This window comes from Calliopsis andreniformis, unplaced genomic scaffold, assembly GCF_051401765.1.
Source record: "Calliopsis andreniformis isolate RMS-2024a unplaced genomic scaffold, iyCalAndr_principal scaffold0059, whole genome shotgun sequence".
Taxonomy (NCBI): Eukaryota; Metazoa; Arthropoda; class Insecta; order Hymenoptera; family Andrenidae; genus Calliopsis; species Calliopsis andreniformis.
Window position 1 is genome coordinate 148704 of NW_027480468.1, and position 19519 is coordinate 168222.

The following is a 19519-nucleotide window of genomic DNA, read 5'->3' on the forward strand; positions in this document are numbered from 1 at the left end:
TGCATTAAAATTGCCCCATATCCGAACTTAGATGCATCAGTATGCAATTCAGTATCTGCGCCAATTTTATATAGTTTTAATACCGGTTTATCATCCTTAAATATTATTGTCATTTCTATCTCTGTCTCGCGTGTTGCAACAGGTTTATAATTATTAATCATTTCGGTTAAACTTCGCCTACGTTCAGTGTCTGCTACGTATGAAATATCCATCCCATTAACCTCGCACTCTAAACTAATCTCAGAAATGCATGGGATATTACTCTTTTCTGCTTTGCGAATCATGACCTGCCCTTGTCTAACAGTCAGTTCTACCGTGTCTAAAAAATCTGTCCCCATCAAGAGTCCGTGAGTCATCAACCGATCCGGTATCACACAAATTATTATCGGATACGTACTCTCGTCTATTCGCACGTCTGTTTTAAATTCGCCAACCGCTTTATTCATATCTGAGCCTATACCGCGAAAATAAACACTGCTATCTCTCAACGCAGGTACCTTCGGTCTAAGCTTATGGTATTGATCGCATCGTATTAAACGTAAATCGCTGCCAGTGTCGATCAAGGCGCTTACCTCACGCTTGCAAATATATACTTTTTTATAATACTTATCACGTGATGTCTGTTGAACGGCAAAGTTTATTCCAGTAGTTGGTGTTTTCTTTGTCGGACAATTTACCGCAATATGTCCAAATTCTCCGCATTCAAAACATTTGGACCCTCTGCTCCTCATCGGACAATTATAGAAAAAATGATCGCGACCGCCGCAACTGTAGCATCTTCCTGGTGTTGCAACCCGTGCCTCTTGTCACTGATGTTCTTCATTGCGCCGCTGTATCCCGTCGTCCCGTCGCTGTACCTCGTTGACTCGCCGTTGAATCCCGTCGTCGCACTGTTGAATCCCATCATCTCGCCGTCGGGGCAGGTTATCCAGTCGTTGGACCTGGTCCCATCGGCGGGGTCCAGATGCTGCTCGCCACATCGCCGCACCTCCGCGCTGTACTACATTGTCGGACCGTTGCACCCCAGCACCTCTTCGCCAATTCTGGTCTTGTACATCCACGCTATATCTTGTGCCCTTATATGTAGTAGACGGCAAAATCACTCCCTTGAACGCCTCTAAAAGTGATGCCTGCGATTTGAACTTCTGCATTTTCGCATGATTTCTCAGCGAATGGTCCGGTATCCCGTCAATTGAATATTCTATAAACTCTTCCTCGTCAATACGAATACGGTTTGCCAAAATCATTTTTCGGTGAAAATACTCGGCAAATGTCTCCTCCTTTTTCCAAATTCGACTCTCAAATTCCCTGCGCGCCGCTATTCGGTTTTGCCTATCACCGAAAATGTCCTTCAACCCCTTCACCAGGTCGTCAATACACATTTCGACGTGTTCTGGCTTCGAATGAAACCATTCGAGAGCCTGATTCTTCAATCGTGATACCGCTAATAATTTTGCTGCGTTGTCGTCTAACTTATATGTTGCTCGTAGGAGTGCCAATTGCCTTTCCTATGCATAGAAAGTTTCACCGTTTCCGTCAAAATAATTCAGCATCGTTTTCATTGATTCGTTCACTATGACCGGTGCATGATGATCTGAATACATTGCTGAGTTTTGTGATATAGATGATTCCCTGACGCTCAGTCCCTGCATTTTGCGCATCATCTCGACTTCGCGTTTCAATAATTGTATCTCACGTTCCTCAAGTTCTTTTTCCTTCCTGAGAATATCCATGTCCCTGATATTACTCGCTACGTCAGCTGATGGACTTGATGTCTCCGATGGATTCCCTCTAGGCGTTTCGTTCAACCCCGAATCATCGTCCGCGCCCACTACAACTGTACCGCTCGTTTGTTCATCCATCCACGAACCCGTCGGATCGTCTAAAATAAGTCTGCTAATCAATTCCTGCTTTAAACCAATCGTGTTCAAACCTCTCGCTTTTAAAATGTCTTTTAATTGTGTCACCGTGAATTCATTCGGATTCTTAGCGGTATTCATCGCGTTACACACTAAAGACACTCAATATCACAGTCTTCACAATTTTCACGGGTTTACACTTCTTGAGCCTTTACGTCACAAAGCTTTTAAATAGTCCACGCGATCGTTCAATTCTTATAGTCTTCACAGTCCACTCTTAAACTTTACACGACTCGATTTCACTGCTCACTCAATCCCGGACGAGCCCCCAAAAAGATTGTGGGATTGGAAGATTTTTGCTAAATCAAGCTCGTGTATATGATAATGTAAGTATATATATATTTGTATAATCACTGGAAATATAATATTACTAAATGACTTAGGCTAAATATTTTAATAATCCACACAATATTCTACGCCTTAACTTCTGATCTGTGCCCTATGCCTTTCCAATCCACTCTGCCGAATTTTCCTTCATCCCGCACCGTCGACACCACTCATTTCTTTCATGCTCTGTCTCACTCACGACCCAAACCTAAACAATAAATCTAAAGCTATCTCCAAGGGTTTGGGACACGGTTCTGCTGACCATCGCCACTCGCCTGCAAAACACCAACGTCCCAAATGGCCCAGTCATAAACAACTTAAGTCTAAATGTTTTTAAACATAACATAATCTTATCGAACCCCACAATACTTCACATATTTAATTTTCTTAGTTTCATTATCTTCGGTTGATTCGTTGATTGGAGTATGAGTCACAGATTCATTATTTTCTTCATAATATTGAGAACACATTTTGATATAATTCTATTTATAAAAACTGTATTCTGGTATACAATTAATAGTAATTAATACAATTTTTCTGTACGAAATATTTCAAACACAATTAACTCACACGTATGACCCGAAGTTTATAGATTGAACTTTATATTTTAGCACAGCATTTAATGAATAACTCAGGCAAGTTCCCGTAAGAAATGTTTTCAGTTGGCTTCCAACCATTGCAAATATGCTTTACTCCTTCCACTTATATTTGTTGTTATGATCAATTGGGAGGGGGAGACTTCCTACTCTCTTTCGTATCACATATCGAGCGCGAACGATCCCCCCCCCCCCCCCCCCCCCGCCACATCCATTGAATTCAGTTTCCCCTCCCCTTACTTTACCATCACAACTATTCGTCAACATGTTCTACATCAATTAGAATTATACATTTTGCCAAATTGTATAATAGATGTCTAATATTTCGTCGTAATTGATTAGCAATACATCTATATATCACTTGCAATCTCACAATGTAATATGAAATATTTATGTTTAGTATTTATGTTCTTATAAATTGTATAAATGAATGCTTGATTCAATAACAGCTGACTAGTCATAAATCTGCATTGTATTTATAACCATTGCATAATACATGAAAAAAAGATGTAAGCATTGTATTTATACTGATACAATAAGTGTTAAAATAATTTCCAAAAAGAATACATTTTTTTTTGCTTGACTAATTATTAAAATGCATTTGTAACATATTATATGATTTATTTAGTTTCTCGAATTGCGTGTGACTTCTCGTCAGCATAATGTCAGCATAATCTAAAATTATCAAAAATTTTATACGAGCAAACAGATGCAACGTGATTGCGACATATGACACCAGTTTAAACTGTGATCAGAATATATAAAAGTAAAATAAAAGATTTGTATGAAATGTGCTGTTACATCCAAGAGTTAACAAGTCATGGACATGGATGAATTTGTTCTTACTGAACACGAATTGCGGGAACAAGCCGTTCGTTTGAATTGTCTAGATGAATACATTGCATGGGAAGAAGGTTGCAACGAATATCTTGAGTCATTGGAACAATATTGTCGAGTAAAGAAACGCCCTCGATTATCAATTGGTACTCAACAATCTCTGGTTGCTCGAATTGCACAATTTGAAAGTCTTAAACTAGTGACGCGTACTCGTTTCGTGCACGAAGGTGCAGGACATTCAAACAATGGTCTCTTGTGGCGTGAATTAGAAACTGCATTCGAAAATCATGTATTGGCAGGTGTTGTGATAAACTCAGATTATATCGATCCACGTAATTTCCTTCACGGTGCGAGAAGTATAGTGCTTTTACATGTCAGACATGCATTGGTGAAGCACACTGCACTTAAAGTGAATACGATATTTAATGGGGAATTTATAGCAGGTGATATATGTGAAACGAAAAGCTTAAATACCAAAGACTGTTAGTTATTTCGCGGATCGGATCTTGAAGAGTGGTATGAACGATGTATTGGTGAATGTACAATAACATTGTTGGAAGAATTTCAGGAATGTGATAGTGGGTGGACATTGTCGCAAATACTGAATTTAATAATCAATTCAAACAAGTATAATCCGAAGCATGTTGAATGTCATTTCAAGCTACCGCGAGAAATACTACTTAAAAAAGCAGTAATTTCTGTAAAATCCTATGACCACGCATGTTTCGCATGGGCTGTGGCAGCCGCTTTATATTCAGCTAAACAGCATACATCTCAACAAAGTTCCTATCCATATTATAGAACAGTGCTTAATTTTGAGAATATCGGATATCCAATATCCATGAATGATATTAAAAAGTTTGAAACGATGAACAATATCTCCGTTAATCTATTCAGCATCGAAGAAAACATCAAGAAAACAAAGAAGGATCTGAAGTAAGTCATCGTTCCATTGCGTCTCACTGATCAGAACAGGGATGGACATGTGAATTTGTTGTACATAGAGAATGATGGCATAGGACACTTTGCATGGATAAAAAATTTGTCTCGACTTGTTGGCACACAATTAAGCAAACATAAAGAAAAGAAGTTCATCTGTGATCGGTATGTATAAAACGTGTAAAAACATTAAGATTTTAATTTTATGAAGAATAAACGATTATATATGAATACTTTTACAGAAGCTTACACTTCTTCAATTCCTGTGAGAGGTTAGATACTCATCAGAATGATTGTCAGAATATGAATAAATGCACTGTTCTGCCAGCCAGCGAGGACGATAAATGGCTCAAAGTTAACAATTATTGCAGAAAGGATCGGGTTCCGTTTGTGGTTTATGAAGACCTCGAGTGTGTTTTAGAAAAAATTAAGGATAGTGTCGCAGATGAATGTATATCGCATGCATATCAACATCCTAGGGTATTCAGTATTGGATATTGTATGCATTGTTCTTATGATACATCATTATCATCATATCAATATCGTCGCGATATAGACTGCGTTTCATGGTTTATCCAGGAATTAAAGAATTTAGCACAGACTGTTAAATCTATATTATCTAATAATATCTCTATGGTGCACCTAACGAAAGAGCAGTGGGATGAATTTCACAATGTTATACATTACCATATTTGTGAGAAACCATTCGATATCAACGAAACACGTGTGCGATATCATTGTCATTTAACAGGGCGCTATAGAGGTCCTACACATGTTGACTGTAATATAAATTATAAAAACTCATTCCACGTCCCGATAGCCTTTCACAATTTATCTGGATATGATTCACATTTTATTATCATGGAATTAGCTAACGCATTTGAAGGTTACATTGATTTACTACCTATAACCAAAGAAAAGTATATTTCTGTTACAAAACATTTAAAAGATGTAACAGAAGAAGAATTATGTTGTCGAAATTATATAAGATTACGATTTATCGATTCGTATAAATTTTTAAATACTAGTCTTTGTAAATTAGCGTCTTTTCTCAGTAAAGATAAGCAAACAATTTTATAATCTAATCTTCAAATGTTGTCCACAGAAAAATTTGATTTATTGACGTGAAAGGGTGTCTTTCCGTACGAATACATTGATTGCTTTGGGAAATTAGAAGATTCTTGTTTACCATCGCTGGAATCTTTTTACAGTTCGTTGACTGATGAAATAGTATCCGAAAGCGATTACGCACACGCTGAGAACATATGGCATTCTTTCGAGATTAAAACTTTAGGTGAATACAGCGATTTGTATTTAAAAACAGATATTTTATTATTAGCAGATATTTTCGAAAATTTCCGTGAAAGTTGTATCAAGAGTTATGGTCTAGATCAGGCTCACTATTACACATTACCTGGTTTTATATGGGATGCTATGTTAAGGGGGCAGACTCCTTCGGGGCCTACTCCGATTCGATCGAAGCGCTGCTGCGAAGAAACGGGCATTAGTGAAAACATATAATTTATACATTCGACATTTGATAATGTGGCATCTAGCGTTATCCTGTTGAATTACAAATGAGAAGTGCGAAGGTATAAATGCCAAATCGCATCGTAGGAAAGTTCTGTCACGCTGTTGCCACATCAATTACAATTTTATGCATCAGTAAATCTCTACTGAATATGCCTTGAGCCGATATTTTGCTTCATACGGAATATAGAAAAGGACGGTGCGAGCGAGAAAGAAAGAGTATCACGAATGAAACAATACACATGTGCCCAAAATTATGAAAGTGGTCTGAGAAACAACATTTTCGTATGAGATTCACACAAAATTTCACATTTATAATAAATGTTTATTAATCAAGACTAATTATAATGTCACGTAATATAGAAATATTTTCTAATTAATTCAAATGTAATCCTTTCAATATCCTAAAATAAGAAATATACAATTTAGACCACTTTCATAATTATGGGCACATATATATACTAATATGTGAAATCCTAAAACTTATATATATAGAATTGTAGGATGTTAGACACGTTTAGTTTTAAGCTTATTGTTAGGTATGATAATTTACGACTGGGTCGCGTCGCACGTTAAAGGACTGCAGGCCTGGCGAAGCGAACGGCGCAAGGCATTTTTCCTCGACCAGATGGGGAAATGTCGTTAGGTTTGGAAAACCCATTCAAGAGGCCAAAAAGAACGCAAAGCGTGGGGCAGTTGACCGAACACCTCGGAAGGAGGAACAACCACGTTGTATTGGGCGAAAGGCCATTTTTGTCGCGTTGTTGGTAGATTATCATTAGGTTATAAGTACGATTGCTGGTGTGTTACATTTCAAATATATTTAATTAACTCTAATTTTGATCGCACTGACATTTGTTTCCTATCATACCATCTAAAATAATCCCACAGAATAAATAATTCATTAAATTCATGCTATTCATTCGTTCATTCATTCATACTATTTAAGAAATAAACAAACGAAATTATTTTAATTTTTTTTTATTTAAAAATAAAAATGTTATAAGTGGTATAATTGTAATCTGTGAAAAAGTATACAAAAATTAGAATTATTTGAAATAAAAATTGAAAACAAAAAGAATTAAAAGCTACCACGAGATTCGAACTAGGCACCTACAGATTATGAAGGAATGCCTAATTCACACTCAACTAAGATACTTTCTGGTAAAATTAGTGGATTAAACTATAACTTCTGAAACAATTCCAATTGTTTGTTTATAGTAAATAATAACTATTGAAGAATAATGATTTGTAAATCACCTTTACTTGCTACATTTTCATCGATCAAGAGTCACTCACACTGAACCTCTCGTACTGTTTGCAACGAGTGCAAGACGTTGCGAGTATTCATTAGCAATGTTATAATTTATACATTTAGTGAACAATAAACAACATTTATCATAATATAATGACAAAAACATTATAGGGGTATATATTTTTCGTAAAACCACTCGTTTCAGGGCCCAATTTCGCACAAAATGCAGTTTAACTAGGAATGTTATTATTTTGTTTATAACGTAAAAATTCAAAATTCTATTTCAGCCGTATTTTGTGTTTTGGTTCATAGTATTTGCATACAAATTTGCAAAACGATCGATCAGCATGTTGTCAGTGAAAACAACGACAATATACTATCTTTTAATATATTTTTTAAATAAATTGATATTTTTAAAAACTATTTACATAGGTGGATTCGTCGTTCAAAAATACAGAATCGCCCCATTCATATCATTTTGCTATACGCATTAGTTTTGGAGATATTAAACGAAATATGTGTCAGATACTCCTAGAATTCGTTTCCTATTTTCTTCAGAAATGTAGGCATCTGGCCAACGTCAAGTCCCAAGAGTTTTTTTCAACCACTTCATACCATCATAAAAACGGCCTCCCTGCCAAGGACCCAAAACTTTCTCTTTACCCTCTTTTCCCCACTAAGCTTTTCCTTGTCCTTGCACCCCCTTATTTTGTCAGAAAGAATTAGACCACTGAACTGAACACATCGTTTTTGTAATAAAGAGTATTGAATTATATATCTCGACAATTCGTGTTTAATTTGCCATCCTCCGGGTATACGACATATGTTTTCCACCCCCAACTTTGGGGGTGGTTTTCACACCCTTTAGATGAATTAGAAGCAATAAAAAAATACGTGTCGAATATTTTCGGCTATTCTACAATCCTACAAAGTTTCATCAAAATCGGAGACTTTCACCTCGCGATGTTCCCTTATTATTAAGTATCAAAATCTCGGCTGGAGTTGGATTCGTTCGAGTTCTCCTGATGGGCAGAATTGTAATATGTACATACATATATGTGGCAACAGCGTAACGAAACTTTCAATACATTTTGGCAACTAAGCCTTTCTTGCGTCTGATTCGTGTATTCGATGAATACGCTATTCAGCTGTCAAATTCTAGATTACATTTACCGACTGATCTGTATTTTTATCGATGCTGATGGTAATATGACCAATTTGATTGAGATATACCATTAACGCTTCTAACGGCAAATCGTTGAACTATTTTTGTGTCAAAACGGGTGCACAACGAAAATTACGCTTTACGCCTTCAAGAAGTGTTAAATTGAGGAAAATCGCATTTCCACGATATTGTGCTAATTCAAGGAAGGGTGCTCTGGTGTGCTATGAGCTATGAACCATTAAATCGTGAGATATTTGCGAAAATGACACTTCGGCAGCCATCTTGCTAGTTTACAACAGCGTCTGTTTCATGCTTACAGTTTGTAATTTTACAGTTTTCTCAACGTATAGTGTTTATTGGAGTTTAAACGGACCAGAGCACCCTGTAGTGAAGTCTACTCGTGGGTTCTGTACCCGCGAAAAATTCATTTATGCAAGTATCGAGACGTAAAGCGTAATTTGCGGAACCGTTTGTCTCTCTCGCTCATCGCGTATACGTGTATGACTTTCTTTGCTTGTGTGAGCGCACGCACACAGCTCAAAACACAAGGAGTCTGCCCCCTTAAAGCATACTAAAGTTAATTTTGAATTGCTCACTGACATCGAAATGGTTTTGTTTACCGAGCGGTGTATACGTGGTGGTTTGAGTCAATGTTCTGGGAGATATGCGCAAGCCAATAATAAGTATATGTTATCCTATGATACATCGAAATCGTCATCGTACCTCATGTACTTTGATATAAACAATTTATATGGATGGGCAATGTGTCAACCATTACCATATGCAGGATTTCAATGGATCGATAGTGTTGAAAATTTTGATGTATCCTCAATTGCAATTGATTCATCGATAGGTTATATTCTTGAAGTTGATATAGAATATCCACAACATCTACATGATGATCATGCTGATCTACCGTTTTGTCCAACACGTGCCAAATCCCCTGGTAAGAAACAGGATAAGTTATTAGCTACATTATACGATAAGGAGCGTTACGGTATACATTATTGCAACTTACAACAGTGTATTCATCATGGTCTTCACATTACAAAGATACAACGCATTCTCGAATTTAATCAATCACCATGGCTTCGCGATTATATAGAACTCAATACTCAATTTCGAACACATGCATCAAATGATTTTGAAAAAAATTTGTATAAATTAAAGAACAATGCAGTATTTGGTAAAACAATGAAAAATGTTCGAAATCATGTTGATGTAAAACATCTGACAAAATGGGATGGAAGATTTGGTGTACAGGCAATAATCTCAAAACCTAACTTTCAAAGCAGAAGTATTCTTTCAGAAAATTTAATTGCAATTGAGTTGCGTAAACTTATGGTTAAATTCAACAAATCAATTTACGTTGGTATGGCCATTCTAAACATATTCCACTACGATTATATGTGTCCATTACACCAACGAAGATGTAAAATTATGTATACTGACACAGACAGTTTAATTTATTATATTCAATGTGAAGATGTTTATGAGATGATGAAATGCGATATCCATAGATTCGACACCAGCGATTATCCAAAAGACAATGTATATGGTATACCGCTTGTCAATAAGAAAGGGCTGGTTCGATGAATTATGAAAACAGTGATTCAATAATGACTGAATTCATTGGACTCAGAGCAAATGCGTATGCTTTGAAAGTGTTTGGTAAAAAAGATGTCAAAACGTTGAAAAGTGTCAAAAACAATGTTGTTGCCAAAATGATCAATTTCGATGATTACAAGCATTGTTTACGCAATGCATATGAAATAACTCGTCGTCAGTCATTCATAAGATCTAAATTGCATAAGGTATATATTGTAACAAAATTGAAAATTGCTCTCAGTCCATATGATGATAAGCGATATCTTATATCTGATTCAAATGATACACTAGCTTGGGGGCATTATAAAATAAAATTGTAAAGGATAGAAGCTGTACAATAATAGATTAAAATTAGTTTACGAAAATCGATTTATTTGCATCTTTTATATTAACGTTATAGCAAAAACATCCTTTTATGTTTACAGTACATTATTTTCATGTATCCATGAATTGCGTGAATTATCAAACCTTAACCATTTAACATATACTTTATCATCCTACTTACGTAATACTTTTTCCACTAAATACACATCGGGATTGATAACGCGTTGTAATTCATGCTCATAAAATCCTCCTGCAATAGGCTTTCCGCATGAATCTTGCAGCAGATAAGTCACAGGATTAGTTATCTATACTTTGATTATCTTGAACACTTCAGGAGTCCAATATGGTGTATATCCTTTGTCGGAAACGGTTTTGTATTTGCTGACGCGTACAGAGACACCAACCTTAAATCTCGGTGAAGCAGCAATCTTTATATGGCTATATACTGTGTTCAAAAGCTTACCAGCAATTGTAGGGGCAACACCACATGGTCGCATTCTAATAGTCCTATGTTTCCGTATGTTGTATTCAGCCACAAGGTTCGGTAATGCGTCGATCCATCTGTATGTTCCAATGAGTACAAATAGTTTCCAAATAGGATGCTTTAAAGTACGATTAAGACGTTCCTCGATGGACGCCTTCATCACTGAATATGTTGAATACTGATTAATATTATGTTTTTTTAAGAATCTCTGTACATCAGCATTGTAAAATTTCTTTTCTTGGTCGGTTTGTAAATTTTTGGGACATCGATCTCGAATTACTTTTGCAAATGCTTTGGCTACTTCGAAACCATTTTTTGTTTTGAGTGGTACAACCCATGCATATTTGCTTAATGTATCTGTAACTGTGAGTATGTAATGATAACCTTCATTGAATCGTGAGTATGGACGCATCTCAACCATATTAGCTTGCCACAGACCATCATATCCATGTACGATAACACGTCTGCGGGGGAAATTTCTTCGTGCTGACGCATGCAACTCCTTTACAAGCTGTTGGTTTTCGAGGCTATGCTTTTCCTTAGATTTCATTGATTTTTACATTGTTGTTACTGCTGTAGTCTGTTATATAATCTTCCTCTTGAGAATGAGGGTTCAATACATGCAATACTTGTCGAACATCATTTTGCAGTATTATTAAATTGTTCTGAAATGTAGCCAATCTTTGTTCAAATTCCTGCTGTATTTGTTGAACATTATTCTGTATTGTTACCACATTGCTTTGAAATGTGCTCAACTTTTTCTCAAATTCCTGCTGTTGAACCTTTAAGATTGATATGCATTGTTCCAAGTACTGCTTATTGACTGCATCTGTATTGACCTCCAGCTGTGTAACATTTCGAATTTTGTAGTATTTTGCGTCAAAGTTGGAATCAATCATGTAGAGCGCGTTATCGAGCATATAATTTCGAAACATGCCACTCCATTTATACTACTATACTGGTGAGGTCTCATACTTTCTAAGTGATACCCCAAACTTATTGATTAACATTTCGTTGAGAATAAATCAATTATGAGCTTGCAGTTTAATTTATAATGAGACCTGCTTCGCGAAGTTCTTCGATAATCGATAGAAACTCGATGTCGTGTGAATTTTTACCCGCTTGACGCGATGCTTCTAACAAACGCAGGCGATCTACTAATTCGTTTGGATCATCCCAAAGTATATAACCGATTTGGTTAATGTTTACTGCCATAGCATTTGGTATATGCTTGTTAACTGTTATGACATTTGGTGTAGTATGTTCAAATCTTCTACCTGTTCGGCTCTTAATTGCACGAGCAAGTAGGGGAGGATTTATACAGAGTGTAACAAAAATGTTGCAGTTGCTTGAAAGTGGTGACTCAGGGGGTGATTTGAAACTACTTGTTCCTTACCGAAAATGTAAGATGAGGCTTCGCTAACGAGTTATTAACGAAAAACACCGGCCAGTGAGAGGGCGAGGTTGCCGTCCGAGCCAGCGCGGTAGCGTTGGGTACGCGCGCTAGATGCTACGGTTGTACTCCGAACAAGAATGTCGTCATTCATCGTAGAAAATAGCATTAGTATGAAAACTGAAAGCGACACAATAAATAATACCGAGTCCTTTTTCTGTTTATCACTTGAAGTGAATAATTAGTTAAAATCGAGGAAAACTACGTGCAACGCAACGACACGAATACGTAAATTTCTTATTCGCATAACGTATAAACAAAAAAGAAATACAACAAAAAATAAAGGGACGGGAGAACAAACTGCACCTGTAGTTTGTCAACTTGTGTCACTGGGTTACTGTACCGCTCCTCGTCACCGACCGTCGAAATGGTTTATGCTAGTGTAACAACCAGTCGCGACCTCATTTGTGAGGAAGTCCAGTGTCGCAAGACATTTCCTCTTAATAATTAATAAATAATAAGCGATAATCAAAATTCGAACAGTTGCAGTGGAAGAAAAACCCTAACCTCGAATCCTCAATCGAATCCTCGATCGAATCCTCAATCGAATCCTCAATCAAATCCTCAATCGAATCCTCAATCGAATCCTCGCGCCAGTGACACGCGGCGCGCGTGCGCACGGGATCGGTACGTCATCAGGGCGACATCCTATCGCATGCGATGGAACACACGCTGACGACAGGATGACGACCGAATGATGACAGTACAAGCCAATCAACAAACAACGCTCTCTGTACGCCGGCGCAAACACCACCAGATGCATGCGCTGAAAACCCGGAACCAATAGAGGACGCATATCCTGCGATGACTCCTACACGCGCAAGTGCAACACGACGCTACCCCTACACCGAGGTCAGTCATTGGGCCCAAAAGAGGGAGGCAATTTCCCTGTATAAATAGGGCAGCGCCAGCCCCAGCGGAGAGCCTTCTTCGAAATTACTAAGTGCTAAAATTTAATCAGTGTTAAAATAAGAAGTGTTAAAAACCCTAGTCCTCCCCAAAACTCCGAACCTCACTAAAGCAGCTTTAACTAGCTCCTTGATCCTCTAAATTGAAGCAGTTTTGATTAGCTTCTCCATTACCGACTGAGACAGCTTCAACTAGCTCCTTAGTCTTTCCTTGACGCATTCTATCACTGCCACCTGCTCAAATTAAGATTAATTAGTATTTTATTTCTATTAAAATCTAGTGATAAGCATTCATTGCATAGTGATAAGAATCTACTACGCAGAGGACTAAAGGTAGTACCATTATAAGAATAAAGTTAAGAAACCTATTATTGTAGAACATTTAGCTAATAAAGGTAGTACCATTATAAGAATAAAGTTAAGAAACCTATTATTGTAGAACATTTAGCTAATAAATAGTTTCTTGTTATATTTCAAAAGAGAAATCATAGTCTATGGAACTCATTTCTTAACCGCGCGCCACACGAATCCTACCCCCTTATTCACGGGTAAGCCGCTTTATCCGTGAACGTTTTATGTACGACACACGATCCGTTACACTAGGGTAGAATTTTATCAAAGAAGCTCCCTCCACCCTCACATAGTTTTCCATCGTTCTATTATTAGTTAACTTTCACTGCGACCACATGGTTGAGAGAGAGAAAAATCAGTATCTGTCAAGAAAACATGTGCTTTGCAGAAGTGCACAACGAGTACCAACAAGCAGTTTTACAAAAGTGCTCACTCCATTCTTTTACTGACTACGTATCCAATGCTTCGAGACAGAAAACAGACACATCGTGCATCGGTCCAAAAGGGTCCGCGAAGAAGAGGAACTCTTTTTCGTCCCCGAAGAATAAGAAAAAAATTGTGGGCACCATGTGTCCAGTTGTCGCTGTTAGGACCAGTCTAACCGCCTTAGCAGAGATCAGGGGCACGCATTAGGTAATTTATGGCTTTATCGCTCTGGTTTCGAAGGAGACGTGACCTCGGAGTGTCCGAACAAGGAAGGTCTGAGGTGCTTAAACTACGTGGGGGTACAAGGAGCTTCTTTGGAAAAATTCTACCCAACCACAAACTATTTCGACGGTCGATGACCAGGGTCGGTACAGTGACCCAGTGACATAGATTTACAAATTGCAGATGAATTGTATTTAATTCATTAGTGATTATTACGTTTTAAATCTAACGCAGACTACTTTCAACCTTTTTGTCTTCAACGTTAATTCTCCAATTCTCCGTTCATTTTTTTTTGTTGCATTGCTTTTTCGTTTATGCGTTATGCAAATATTTTCATACTAATGCTATTTCCTTCGACGCATGCCGACTTTCTTGTTCGGAGTACAATCGTAACGACCAGCGCGTACCCAACGCTACCGCGGTCGCTCGGGTGGCAAATTCGTGCTCTCATTGGCCGGTGTTTTTCGTTAATAACTCATTAACGAAGCCTCATCTTATATTTTCGCTAAGGAAAATGTTGTTTCAAATCACCCCCTGAATCTGCCGTTTCGAGTAACTGTAACATTTTTGTTACTCCCTGTATGTTTATATTTGAATCTTTTGTTACGCCATGGGGCTTTGAGAGTTAAGATCACGCTTGTGTGCATTGGTTACCATCAATTTGCTGTTGTATTTTTGTTTATTAGTATCAGTGTACACTGCATCGTCAGGAATTCTGATAAAAATTAATTCATATAAACCTGGTGTTTCAATGTATTTGACATCATCTATAAATATATTATCGTCCTTGTCTATATTGAATTTTTGTGCACCTATGTATTTGATACCTAATGGGCCAAGGTAGCTATGAAGTGTTTCTTGACCTTCGGATGTCTGTAGTTGCTGTCTAGCAGATGTTAGAATCGATCCATTAGTAGTTTCAAAAACATCATCCTCATCGATAGTCGACGATTGCACCACCAGATCCACTGATATAGAAGAAATCGATGACTTGGTTCGTATAACATTTTTTCGTTTCGATTGAATTGGTGTAGAGGTCATGAATGATTTATCCGATGAATGTTTCCGTTTTATATTATTCACTTTTAATTGTACAGGTGTTATTGTATCATTCAAATTAGTATTTGAACTTGATAACAATGATTCATCAGCGTCCATTGCAGAGACATTTTTCACAATCTGTTCATCAGCTTCCATTGTATAAGTATTTTCCGCAATCGGTTTTAAGGGGTCGACAAGTGGTTCAAAATATCTGTTCAATGCAGCATCTTCATCCATCTTGCCTGTTTTCAAAACTCGATATTTTTTGCGAATAGATTCACTTGCGTTAGCATCTTCCTTTGCAATTCTCTCACGGTCCTTCATATCTGGTCCATCAATCATTGTTTGAACAGAAACGTTCTTCTCGCACCGCGCGACAATTAACAATTGATTCCATTATGCTATTGCAAATTCATTAAATCCTCTCCTGTAACAAGAAAGTTCATTAGACATCGAGCTATCCTTATCGATCACAACAAACCCATACTTGTGTTGCCAACAACTACGACACAATGTTTTGAAATCATCAAAAGACATGTTTTAATTATGTACCATCCTGTTTAAACAGAATCAACAGATTCGCACTATCGCGTATAAGATGTTTGGGAATTTTTTATTGCGTTTGACAGGGATAGAAACAGTCTACCTTTGAATGTCTCCCCATTGAAAAATACTCTCTAACCGTATCTTGTTTGTCACATGCTACGTCATCAAAAATGAAAATTGAATTTGGAAGCGATTACTGTGGCGAAATAACATCGCAATTGTTTGAAAATTTAATATAACCAATTTCATCTATTGATGCCAATAAATTCTCCAAATAATGATATTTCGGCTGCTGCAGGGACTTTGAATACACGTAGACATTCTCAAATAGTACACCATAAGGGCTTTCTAATAAACTTATTAACACGTTGGTCTTCCCACAATTGGATGGACCACAAATAATTCCACGTATAGTGTTTGGTAGCATATTACCATGTCTGTATCCCATGTTGTTGCCAGTTATTTGAATTCTATTGTCGAAATTTTTTACACGTATAATCATTGATTGTCTCACGAACCGCATGTTTTCAAGATTCTGAAACATACGCATCCATGGCGCTCTTATATACACATTCACCAAATTAAGATTTGTTCACTAGTCGAAATGTTTCCCATCGTATCAGATGACATCAACATTCATGATTTAACCTCTGAACAGTTGAAATATATACCAAAGAATATTTTATTGCACAAGTTTGATACATATATTGACAACTTGTGGGATAAGCTTCCGGAATATATAAAAGCTGATAAGGAGGCTCAAGAATATCGCCGGTGTTTGGAACACTACAATCGTCCTTGGCAGCAAACACATATTGATGGTCCAGAACCACTGATTAAAAGCTGTAGTGAATGTCTTCGGCAAAAGTAAAAGCTGGTAGTGGGTTTTTGAATCGAGCAATAAACGCTCTTCCCATTGAGTTGCATATGCCTGGATATCAATTTTGTGGCCCAGGAACTCATCTTTCGAAGCGATTATCAAGAGCTGATTCAGGCATCAATCCCTTGGATGCTGCATGTCGTGAGCACGATATTGCATATTCGCATAGTAACAATCTAGGTGAGAGACATAGAGCTGACGATATACTCGCTGACAAAGCGCAAAAACGTATCACTGCAAAAGATTTGACCCTGAGTGAAAAAGCTGCAGCTGCAACACTTTGGGCTGCTATGAAAACTAAAACGAAACTTGGAATGGGAACGAAAACATGAAATAAGTGCAAAAATAAGACTGGAGCAAAAAGAAAGCGGATACTTCCAGTTGCAAGACGTGGTTGTATTTTACCTGTTTTATCATTGTTACGTGTTCTGGGCTCACTAGTTTGTGGGGCAGCGGAGGTAGCTAAGGCGATAAATGATAAAAAGGCTACGGAAGGCCAACTGGAAGGAATGCAACGTCACAATCGAGCTATGGAAGGGCGAGGAGTTTATCTCGCTCCGTATTGTGCCAATTGTGACAATTGTGCCTACAATTTCTACAAACGGTTGATAGTAAATTTAAACGTTGAATCTTTGTAATCATAATTCAGTATGAATTGGGCTGTTTCTTGAAACATGTCGATAACATTTACGTTAAGTGGTAAGAGTAACATTCTGGCGGTAAGCTAATTTCTGCCTGTAGATTTGAGTGATGATATTTATGAGCTTGGTCTAACAGCTTTTGAAACATATAGTACGATACCAAGTGTGAATTCTTTCCATAATACATATTACTTTGATAAGGATGACAAAGCAATAGTGATTCCCGATGGATCATATGAGTTGTATACAATAAGAAAGTATCTGAATCGCGCAATTATGCAGACTACTCGTCGTCTAATAATTATTTAAAAACAGATGTATCTAAAATGGATATAGACTTTGACATTAATGACGATGATGACAATGCCTATGATAATTTATTAACTCGGGCTAATAACAATACTATGAAGAGAGAAATAAAGTGTGCTTATCGAATAAATTTTACCAAACCTAACAACATTGGTTCATTGTTAGGATTCTCATCCACTCGCGCTTTGAAACAGAATCAGCGGCATGAATCGGATAGCCCAATTAATACCATGGATATAAACATTATTCGAGTAGAATGCAATATAACTGCTGGCGCATACAACAATGATAAGTGCGCACATACGATACATGCATTCTCCTCAAACGTACCACCTGGATATGAAATATCAGAAACGCCTGCTCAAGTCATTTACCTTCCAATCATTGCACGGAATATTACGCATCTAACAATACGCATCATAGATCAGACTGGACGGTTAATTGATTTTCGTGGAGAAGAAATTACAGTAAAGTTACACATTCGGTGATGTCGATAATACATGTATTACATGTACTACATGTATGTCAAGAAAACTACCCGAAAACTGGTTCCTTGCACAATGTTCTGGGGTAAGTGCCGTGGGATTTACACAGCCCTCTTACCAAAATGCATAGCCTTCCCCACTCCGTGGCCAGATCCTTTAGGAACAATATTCCCATTCTTTTGCAATACGGTATCGGACCGCTTGCCTTCTCTAAACACTCGCTCTTCTTTTAAACAGTCACACAACACCCGGTAGCTGGGAAGTCCAACGTAACCATCAGCCATCGGTTGCCAACGGGACTGTTTAGTCTCATGCATCCTCAATTAGCCACACGTAAACTAAGACCCTATCATAAATCCATCAAAAACCAGTCATCATCTGGCCATCCTTCTCAAATTCTCTCTTAAAAATACGTTGACGCTAACATGTAAATCAGATGTTTGTATTCAACGAAACACGGCATCAAAAAACGTTTTCCTTTACAAATAAGACTGCATACGACGTTAAGGCTTCCCCTAAATACATTGAAAGGAAAAAAAAGAGAAGCTAAGTGCAGTGAATATCGCATTTTTAAAATCATTGGGATTCATTGTGCATAATTACTAAAAAACAGTGAATATTTTAAATATTGCTGAACAACCCATGTTCGACGATCGTTTCGTCAAGCTTGAAACTCATACATATAATCCGTATGCTAACTCGATGTTTGGATATGACGATGAGATTAGAATACCTATACAACAACAAGATCTATACGCATTACATGTGAGAGTTTTCTAAACGTGGAAGGCAAGGTGGTGAGAAAACATCAAAATGATGAATCAATTATAAAGTTGGGAAATAATTGCATGGCATTCATGCTTGACGAAATTCGATACGAACTGAATGGTGTGGAAATTGATTACAATAGAAACGTTGGAATAACTAGCACACTTAAGAACTACATATCATTTACATGCGATGAAGATAAAATTATGAAGAATGCTGGATGGAACATTAGATGGAACGATGAGAAGAATGTAAAATACCATTTCAATTTTTGCGTACTACTAAAAATTTTATTCGGATTTTGTGAAGATTATAAACACATAGTAATTAATGCTCGTCACGAATTCATTTTAATACGATCACGCAATGATAACAATTGTCTTGTAGGATCTTTAATGCTAGAACCTGAAATCGAATTATTTAAAGTACAATGGCGCTTACCACATGTGATATTGAATGATATTACTAAACTATCATTACTACGTGTTTTAAAAAGTGGACGAAA

General features: G+C 37.2%; 1 pseudogene; it reads left to right on the top strand.

Moving 5' to 3' along the window:
* Positions 1-9174: 9174 nt before the first annotated feature.
* On the top strand, positions 9175-10496 carry LOC143187572 (uncharacterized; annotated as a pseudogene).
* Positions 10497-19519: the final 9023 nt, after the last annotated feature.